Genomic DNA, 10,695 nt, shown 5'->3' on the forward strand with positions numbered 1-10,695 from the left:
ATTGAGAAAGTTTTTGATAATCTGTCACGTACGATGTTTACAAACCGAGATATCTCAGAAGAAGAATCGTAGCGTTGAGAAGGATTCAGTAAGATTTGGAGTTAAAGCGACGGTCGAATTGGGGTTTGACTTCAGAACTTTTTGTATAGGCAATAGAGAACATAGATTGATTCATGTGTAATTTTGATAATTTTTTGGATCCGTTTGATAATTTTAATTTGTTAAGTGCAATTATAGAATTTTAATTGATATATATTGAATTTGAGCGACAAACTGCATGAAATAATAACTTTTTTCACTTCTGGCATTGAAACTTTTTCTACTCTCTACATACAACATAACATGTGGTACTTCATGTTAAGATTTGGTATATTATAATGGAATAATATTGATAGAAAAATCAAATGAAAAAAGAAGGAAACGGAGGAAGATGAAAAAAGTGGGTTTGCCAAGTGCCCCTAATCTGGCACTCGGCAAAGATGGGTTTGCCGAGTGTCAAATCTAGGACACTCGGCAAACATCTTTAAGGGCCCCACACATACGTAGTTTAGGTATTGAAAATTAAAAAAAACAAAATGGGCCTTTGCCGAATGCTAGATCGCGGGCACTCGACAGACCTCCCTCATAACCACCCAATCCCGCACCCGGCCGCACACACACGCACACACTCAAACCAGCCACGTGCCCATGCCCGCCCACACCGTCGCCCGGCGCCACCCGTCCACACCGCCGACGCCGCTGGTCTTGCGCGCCGCCGCCCGCCCACATCCGCCGACGCCGCTGGTCCCGCGCCCACCCACACAGCCGGCTGGCCTCACCGCCCACCCACAGCAGCCCCCAATGTCGCCCGCCCACACCCACCCACACCACGCCGCCTCGGAAGCCCGCCATCACCGTGGAAGCTCGATGCCGCCACCGCCCCGGAAGCCCGACGCCACGACCGTTGTCGTCCCCTCTAGCCCTGCGCACCCCCGGCGGCCGGCACCCCCTGTTGGCCAGCGCTCGGTGCCCTCTCCTGGCCTCGTGCGTCCACGCTGGCCTCCCGTACACCGTCCCCACGACCCTGTTGGCCTCCCACACCGCCGCGGGCGTCGTCTCCAGCCTCCCGCGACCCCGCTTGCCTCCCGTGCCGCCAGGAGACGAAGCTCTCCCATAGTACACTACTCGAAACTCGCATTTTTCTATGTGTGCGAAAACACATAGAAAAATGTGAATACCGTCAGAAAAATATTTTTCTGATGGTGTACGCTCAGAAAAATATACACAGAAATATAATGACAGAAAAATTCAATTGTTCTGTATGTTCGCCGTTAGAAATAATTTTCTGTGGGTGTTACACACACAGAAAAATTGTGTTCGGCCAGATTAAAAATAAAATTTATGTGCATTATTCCTCACAGAAAAAGAAAAACCCGACAAAAAAATCATTTTTCTGTTAGTGTTGTCCCGTCAGAGTTGCAAAGGTGCACTCGCAGGAAAAAATGTATTTTTCTGTTGGGTTAGGTGAACGCATAGAAAAATTATATTTTTCTGTCAGATGTTAGCAAGAAGCATAAATTATTTAATCACTAATTTTCTCTACACCGATTCTTTAATCACAGCATGAAGCACATACATACTACAATTATAAAATCACACGGATCTCCCTTGCTTGTATGCACATCCAGTTTGCTTGAACAACTACTAGAGAAAGAGGCACAACTTGACATTTGAGCAGCTATTTACAACTGCATACAACTCTGTTCTGCACAGCAAGAATGGGGAGAATGGGATGCACATACCTGATGGGAGCCCCTCACCGGCAAAGGGCCCGATGGAGGAGGCGGCATGGAGAAGAAGGGCTGCCATGTCGCGGATCTAGCCAGAGGTCACTGTGATGCACATACCTGATGCACATACAAGGTTACAAGATGTGAACAACCTGAGCTACTAATTTCCAAATAAGGCAATCTGAATGAAAAAATAAACACCAAGGAAATTTCTAAAGTCTACTTATCAACTACTTCACTATTAAGTATGCTACTAATCCATTCACATTAGTTTTTAGTCAAGATGCCACTAGCAGAAAGGCCAATCAAGTGAACTCCAATAATAATAGTAAGACTGTATTCAGAAAACAAATTACACTAGCTGGCTAGCTAGCTAAGAAAAAACAAAAGACTATATTCAGAAAATAAATTACACCTAGCTGGCTAACTAGCTAAGAAAAAACAATCATCAGTTTTTTCAGTCACGATCATTAGAACAATCAGAATATGTAAACGGGCATATAGTAACTGGAAACTCATAAATAAGCAACCAGTGTCGCAAGATCCGTTCCCCCTTGTATTCTGCCATGTTTCGAGACACACAATCACAAAGAATGACTGCAAGTCAGATACCAAATGGCATTGACTACAACAAATTACACTAGAAAACATATTCTGAATGCAATAAAAACTAAATTTATGGTGCAATCTCAGACGAAAGATGGTGATTTTTGTTGCAATAATCACAATGATTTAGGAAATGGGAATTTGCATCATAGATTGCACATAAAAAATACAACAACCAACAACCACCACCACGCCCCACCGTCGGCCACCACCACCACCATTGCAGCCACCGATCGGATCCGGGAGAGGGAGGGCCGTATCCGGTCGGGTGAAAAAGGGGGAGGGGAGGGGCACCCGTCGGGGAAGAAGAAGGGGGAGGGGATGGGTGCCGATGTGGGAGAAGAAGGGGGAGGGCCGCCACCACCACCATGCCCTGCCACCGGCCACCACCACCACCACCGCAGCCACCGGCCGGATCTGGGAGAGGGAGGGCCAGATCCGGCCGGGTGAAGAAGGGGGAGGGGAGGGGCACTCGCTGGGGAAGGAGGAGGAGGGGAGGGGCACCGGTGGGGGAGAAGAAGGGGGAGGGGAGGGCCGCCGCCACAACCACGCCTCGCTGCCGGCCACCACCACCACCACCACAGCCACCAGCCGGATCCGAGAGAGGAAGGGCCGGATCTGGCTGGGTGAAGAAGGGGGAGGGGAGGGGCACCCACCGGGGAAGAAAAAGGAGGAGGGGAGGGGCGCCGGCGGGGGAGAAGAAGGGGAAGGGGAGGTCCACCGCCACCACCATGCCTCCGCCGCCGGCCACCACCACCACCACCGCAGCCACCGGCCGGATCCAGGAGAGGGAGGGCCGGATCCGGCCGGGTGAAGAAGGGGGAGGGGAGGGGCGGCCGCCTGTCGGGGAAGAAGAAGGGGGAGGGGTGGGGCACCGGTGGGGGAGGAGGGGCGCTAGGGCTGGGTGAAGAAGGGGGAGGGGAGGGGCGGTCACCCACCGGGGAAGAAGAAAGCAGCGAGGCGGGCGTGCGTGCGTAGCTACGGCGGCGGCGCAGCATGTGCGTGCGTGCGTGCGTGAGGAGAGCCGAGCAGGCGAGTCCGCGAGCGTGTGAGCGAGGGTGTTTGGGGCGGTGGACGGCGGGTTAGGGTTAGGACTTCTTTGTTTTTTTATTTATCCTATGCGTGCATATATTTTTTCTGTGCATGCATATATTTTTTCTGTGCGTTTTTAAAGAACCGACAGAATAAATTGCATTTTTCTATGAGTGCTGATTTTTCCGTGTGTGTATTGTCACGCACATAAATATCATACAATTATTCTGTGGGTTTTCGTATTTTTCTGTCGGAATATTTTGGAACCAACAGAATAATCGTAATTTTTCTGTGCGTACAGAAAAAACGCAAAAAAAAAATTCGTCACCCACAGGGCAATTCGAGTTTTCAGTAGTGGTAAGCACTTCTCTAAGCATTTTTTCTTGCCCTGGGATCTTAGCTGAGCTGTTTCTTCAATCATTAGAATAGTTTATCTAGTGTTCTGAACATAGAGCAGCTGATTTGATCGACTACCCCAGCTTTCAATAGGGACACAGAGAAGATTCAGAATGTGCACTGTTTAATTTCCTGCCCACTTAAAAAAGGAGATTTAAAAAAAACTACAAATGCCAATTCAAGATGCCTGAAAATTTGAAAAAAAAAATTGGGTGGCCCAATAGCTTGAAATTTTACATCAGCTAGCTCTTCATGTCAAAATTGTTCCACACTGGTAGGGTTACTTCGCTGTAGATTTAGTTCCTTTGTATAGTGACGGTGGTAGTGCATAGCAGTGGATGCTGATGGAGCTGCTGACTAGGCTGCAAAGCTTGCCCAGAGGCTAAAACCTAAAAGCATCATGGTTTGACAGTAGAATAATAATGCCACTCATGTGCATGTCATGTAGCACGCAACTTCTATGAACCGGATTGGATTCCTTGCTGCTTTCTCTTGCAATGCATGCAAGCCCTTATTGTGATCATCGTAGCATGTGTATGTGGTTGTCGGCCATCATGCCATTGGTTTGATGTGTATGTGGTTGTCGGTCATCGTGCCGTTGGTTTGATGTGTATGTGGTTGTCGGTCATCGTGCCGTTGGTTTGATGTGTATGTGGTTGTCGGCCATCGTGCCGTTGGTTTGTTGCAGGTTTTGGTTACCTCACCGTACAGGGGAGGTGCTGCCGAAATTTACAATTGACACTATTATGTTCATTTTACAGGAGATGCTATTGCAAGGATTATTCCCCACCGTCCTCGACTCGTCACTTTGCAGCACAGCAAGGTGAGGCATCCTACACCCCTCTTTCCATATCATATTCGTATATCACGTAACCTAGCTAGGCGTCTCCCGTTCGAAAAAGATACGGTTGGAAATATGCAGATCTTTGCATATCTATAACCGTATCTGTTTTGAATTGTCCACGTTTTTTGGATAGCCCGAGGATGTGTAGATGGAGTTAGTTTCCATGCTCAACTCGGATCTGAGACAGAGTTTCAGCAGCATCTCCCTGTTGTTCTCCGGATACACAATCTTCCTACCAGGACGTGTATTTGGAGAACAGCGGGGAGGTGCTGCCAAAATTCTATCTCGGATAAGAGTAGAGCATGAAAACTAACCCCATCTACACATCCTCGGGTGGGATTAGGACCTATCTTCACCTATTAGACAGTATAGGAACCTGTAGATGCAATTGATTTTTATATTACTTGCTGATATGTTAGAGGATGGATGACCGTGAGTGGATGTATACGGGCCACTCTAGTCAGGGTTCGTTGACCGATGAATGGATTGAAAAGACCGATGCTTTCTTGGAACTAGCATTTGCAAGGGTTAAAGGAGCGCGTGCCACTTGGTGTCCCTACAGCATTTGTGCAAACACGCATCGACAAACAAAGGTGGTCATAGGTAAACATCTTTGCAAGAATAGATTTACGGTGGACTATACCCGGTGGATCTACCATGGTGAATCCGATCATGTGAGAGACGAGGTCGTAAGACAACGCATCGAGGATTATTATGCTGATGCCGGGGTAAGAGACATGTTAAATGACTATCATGAAGCACACTTCAATGAAGGACGTAGGGAGGAGGAGCCAGAGCCAACCACAAAGGCGTATTATGATATGTTGTCTACGGCACAGCAACCCCTTCACGGACATGCCAATGTTTCTCAACTGGATGCCATTGCACGCCTAATGGTCGTAAAGTCCCAATTTAGCTTGAGTCGAGAAGCCTTCGATGTTATGCTGATAGTTGTTGGTAGTCTGCTCCCGGATGGTCACATCCTACCAAAGAGCATGTATGAGGCATAGAAACTCCTTCGTGCACTTAAGATGCCATATGAGCAGATACATGCTTATCCGAAGGGATGCATCTTATTTGGGAAAGAACATGCGGAAGCAAAGTACTGTGTGAAGTGTAAATCATCTAGGTTCCTAGAGGTAGACTTTGGTGATAGTTAGAAGAGGCAGCTCGTCATCCCTATGAAGATCCTATGGTACCTTCCTTTCATACTGAGGATCCAATGACTTTATATGATTGAGGAATCCCCGAAACAAATGACATGGCACAAATACGGACATCGATACAATCTTGAGAAGCTGGTGCATCCAACTGATGATGAAGCGTGAACAAGGTTTGATATGATTCATCGTGAGAAAGCTCTAGAGGCTCGTAATGTACGTGTTACGCTGGCAAAAGATGGGTTCAATCCTTATGGGATGGCGGCTGCCTCATACACTTGTTGGCCCATGTTCATTATCCCTCTCAATCTCCCCCCTGGCGTCCTCTTTCAATGATAGAACATATTCTTGTCGTTGATAATTCCTAAACACCCAAGGAATAATATGAGTGTGTACATGGAGCCTCTGATTGATGATTTGGTCTGTGCTTGGGAGGAAGGGGTATGGACATATGACCGATCTACAAAGACAAACTTCAAAATATATATTTGGTACTAGTACTCCCTGCATGACTTTCTGGCGTATGGGATATTCTACGACTGGTGTGTTCATGAGAAGTTCTCATGCCCAGTATGCAAGGCGTCTCTGATGTTCATTTGGTTGATGAAGGGTGGTAAATATTCTTTGTTCGACAAACATCGACAATTCCTCCCTCTTGACCATCCATTTAGACGAGACATCAAGAACTTTATGAAAGATGTAGTAGTTGAAGGCCCTACACCCCAGATGATGATTGGTGCCGTGGTTCATGCTCAGTTAGACGCTCTCGAGGTCAATGACCAAGGACATTGTTTTCTAGGATATGGTGAGGAACATGCATGGACTCACAAGTCGTGCTTGTGGAACCTCCCCTATTTTGATGACCTTCTACTTCCACATAACATTGATGTAATGCACATAAAAAAATATCGCTGAGGCAATTTTTGGTACAATCATGGATATTCCTGATAAGACAAAGGATAATATTAAGGCTAGAGTGGATGAAGCGAGGTTATGTAATAGACCAAAGCTAGACATGGAGCCTCCCGAAGGCAGGAAGTCATGGAGAAAGCCTAAGGTTGATTTTGTTCTGATGAGGGCCCAAAGGAGGGAAGTACTAGAATGGTTCCAAACATTAATATTCCCTGATGGGTATGCAGCGAATCCGAAGAGGGGAGTGAAGTTAGCTACTTTGCGAATCAACCGACTTAAGAGTCATGACTACCACATATGGCTTGAACGGCTACTGCCGATGATGGTTCGAGGCTATGTCCCTGAGTATGTCTGGATAGTGCTAGCGGAGCTGAGCAATTTCTTCCACCAGCTTTGTGCTAAGGAGTTATCTCGTACCATGGTTGCAGACATGAAAAGAATGGCGCCTGTGTTGCTCTGCAAGTTGGAGAAGATCTTTCCACCTGGCTTCTTCAATCCGATACAACATTTGATTTTGCACCTCCCGTATGAGGCACGAATGGGGGGGCCTGTCCAGGGCCGTTGGTGCTATTCAATTGAGAGATTTCAAAAGGTTCTTCGAACTAAATGTAAAAATAAATGCAAAATTGAAGCATCCATAGCAGAGGCATACATTCTAGAGGAGGTGTCAAACTTCACAATAAAATACTATGCTGACAACCTTCCTAGCGTGCATAATCCACCCCCTCATTATAATGCCGGTGAAGATGAATCAAACCTTAACATTTTTCAAGGGCAACTAGGAAGTGCAAGTGGTGCGACTAACAAGACCTTGAAACATGAAGAGTGGCACACTATTATGCTATATGTGTTGACCAACCTATCCAATGTGGAGTTTTGAGATAGACTTAACCGAAGCTCAGGGTATGGAAGTAGACAATGAAAGTGGTGCTGACGAGGACGCCGAAGACGAGGTTCAGAATGTGAAGGACTTAGAATTACTGTAGCGATTACATCTAAGCAATGACGGTGATGACAACATTCCTCCTTCGAAGCACGGGGATGATTATATCGACATGCATGATAGTGATGATGAGACTTATGATCTAGCTAATCCCGATCATGATGATTATTTCTAATACATGTATGATCTGTGCTAGTTAATTTATTATTTATCATACCATGTTATTTTCTAAGTATGTTTTGTTTATTTTGCATCTATTTTAATGTATTATCTGTGCTAATTGGTTTACTCTTTTTAATTGTAGGTGATTGAACAATGGTGGGTGGTACAAAGAGGATAGCGTCGCTTTACTCAAAAGCGATAGCGATGCGTAAATGGTCTGATGCAGCTGAGGGATCTAGAAAGAGACCTCGGGGTAGACCCAAGGGTTGAGGGAAGGGTGGAGGCAAGACAAGGCCACCGTTGCCTGTACCTTCGTCGCCGTCTGAGTTACATTCCGCTCACTCATCCTATGAGGAGGAGGAGGTATAGGTGGAGGAGGAGGTATAGGTGGAGGAGGAGGCAGGGGTGGAGGAGGAGGATACAGGGGTACCTCTTCCTCAAGTTCATCACGTGTGTGGTTGCGAGGTCCCTCGACCCTCCCAAGGCGATCGATACCTCTTGAGAGACGCCCGCTGATTTGACCCGATGGAGACAAGCAAGTAACTTTATATGTTATCACTATTTTTTTGTTTGATATGTTCAAAATTACAATAGAAACTAATAATTTATCTAATCACTTGGGTAGGGGTTGGAGGAAGGTTGGTGGGGGTGATCACGCACGCCATGTGAACGGCATCCTTGGTCTTTTGATCAAGGAAAAGTTCCCTGGTCTAGTGCAGTTCGGTGGAACTGTCGAGCCAGCCTACACGTGGGCCCACTATGCCGCCGTCCCCGACACCCCTGATCGAGATGGTAGGATATTCACCAACAAGGCACGGTGTGTCAAGGCCAAGCTTTAGGTAAGTCTTTCTCGCACTACATTGCTCAATACATCGTATTAATTGGACATTCTTAAAATAATGACTGGATACATCATGTCTATATATATATATAGGATTTCTTTAGATGTGATGAGGGATACAAGGCCAAGGCGGATGTTGTGGCTGACAAAGCCACCAAGAAACTCATCAAGGACATGCACTACGAGGCACGCATCTAGGCCGTGATCCAATACCACGTGAAATTTCTTAGAGAGAGGATCCCTAAAAGGGCGACAAGAACCATGAGCCTGACCTCAAAACAATACCTAAAGGTAAATATAGAACATTAATACTTATTTTTCTGAGATTAATTATGCTTAATTTCATCTTCTTATATGTCATATACTTGATGACGTAGGTGCCTCCGTGGTGGTGCGCCTACGATCTGTAGTGCTAGGTCCGGATGGTGGACAAGTAGCACGACCTCGCGTGGGAGGAGAATCACAACGCTTGCCAGGAGTGGCGTTTGCTGATGCCGGGTGCACCACACCATTAAAGCAACCTCAACCTCTCAGAATATGCGGCTCGATGGGTACGCGAATTTATTTCTTTATTCTAACGCTCAACTTTGCATAATTTCTAATCATATTGCTTTTTTTTAGTCGACGGCACATGGTGGCGAGCCTTGCTCCCAGTTCATGGCATATGCTTTGGCCCACAAGGGGAATGTGACGTCTGATGTTGCCTACAACCCGGAGGGCCTGCCCTCGGCGTACAGCAACGAGTCCATCCACAGCCGCCTCGATGGATACACATCGATGGCAAGGGTGGTCTATGGCTCAAAGTATGATCCGAGCGCCCATGACCATGATGGAGAAGTGGTCATGAGGGCGGGAGGAGGCAAGAAGCATGGCTGGTTCTGGATTGGCAACGACACAATCGACATGGCTAGTACTCCCACTTTCTCCTAGATTCGAGCACGGAGCACGGGTTCCAGTCCGGCGATACGCCCACAGCCAGACTCTACACGGTTCCAGATGAATGCACTCCAGGTTATTTCTGTTTTATTCATCATTCATTCATTTTTACATACTTTTGCATTGCATTGTAACATTGGGATGAAATATTGTAGGCTCAGCTAGAACAAGAAACGAGGCGTCGGGAGGAGCTAGAGGCGAAGATGGAGGCAGAGCGACAGAGGATGGAGGCAGAGCGACAGAGGATGGAGCAGCAGATGTTTAAATATACGAGGGGTGTTTATGCTGCAATCGGTCAACCTCCGCCACTGATGCCAATCCCTCCTCCTCAACCTGCTCCAAACACTGTTTTAGGCACTGTGAGTCGCTTTACAACCTTATAATCACCGCTTCTAGTTAATGCAGAATCAATCTTATAAGGATGCCTAGACACTAGAAAACTTAGTGACTAATGATATATGTTTGTTACCAACTAGTTGTGCAGCAATCTCTTCTTCTTTGTGCAATCTTGACTCGCACATGCAATCTCTTCTCCTTTATGCAGCATCAATCGGCGACATCGAATGAGCCTCATGATCGAGCGTGGCCGCAGTGGAACTCGTGGCCTAAGTAGACTTGTGATTTTATTTGCATTTGCATTTGTGGACTACCTGTGATTATTTGTGGTTGTGAATAAACCTACTAGTGATTCTGAAGTTTATTTGCATTAATGTGTTGTCGATATATCTATATGAACTGTTTGTGATGCCTATTGTGAACTATCTGTGATGGATGTAATGTTTATTTGAATGTGGTACGTGGCTGTGACCGAACCTAATAAACTGATTATATATGACAGCTTTGCCGAGTGTTACACTCGGCAAAGAAGCATTTTGCCGAGTGCCAGGGTTAAAACACTCAGCAAAATAGACACGTGGCAAAATTCTGTGCATTCTGAGACTAAAATGGCTTCTTTGCTGAGTGTCTGCGCTATGACACTCAGCAAAGAAGCCAAAATTTTGTGCATTCTAGGACGTGTTTGCCGAGTGCCTGAACTTTGACACACGGCAAAGGCAGAAGCTTTGCTGAGTGCCTGGAGCATGACACACGACAAA

General features: G+C 46.4%; 2 non-coding genes across 2 annotated transcripts; both read right to left on the reverse strand.

The window, feature by feature from the left end:
• Positions 1-2,253: 2,253 nt before the first annotated feature.
• Positions 2,254-2,393, reverse strand: LOC136502418 (small nucleolar RNA F1/F2/snoR5a). Its single transcript, XR_010770559.1, has one exon. It is a non-coding gene; the product is annotated as a small nucleolar RNA F1/F2/snoR5a (small nucleolar RNA).
• A 58-nt stretch (positions 2,394-2,451) lies between these two features.
• On the reverse strand, positions 2,452-2,533 carry LOC136502380 (small nucleolar RNA Z196/R39/R59 family). The gene has a single exon (XR_010770535.1). It is a non-coding gene; the product is annotated as a small nucleolar RNA Z196/R39/R59 family (small nucleolar RNA).
• Positions 2,534-10,695: the final 8,162 nt, after the last annotated feature.

The sequence above is a fragment of the Miscanthus floridulus genome, chromosome 13 (assembly GCF_019320115.1).
Source record: "Miscanthus floridulus cultivar M001 chromosome 13, ASM1932011v1, whole genome shotgun sequence".
NCBI classification, from domain to species: Eukaryota; Viridiplantae; Streptophyta; class Magnoliopsida; order Poales; family Poaceae; genus Miscanthus; species Miscanthus floridulus.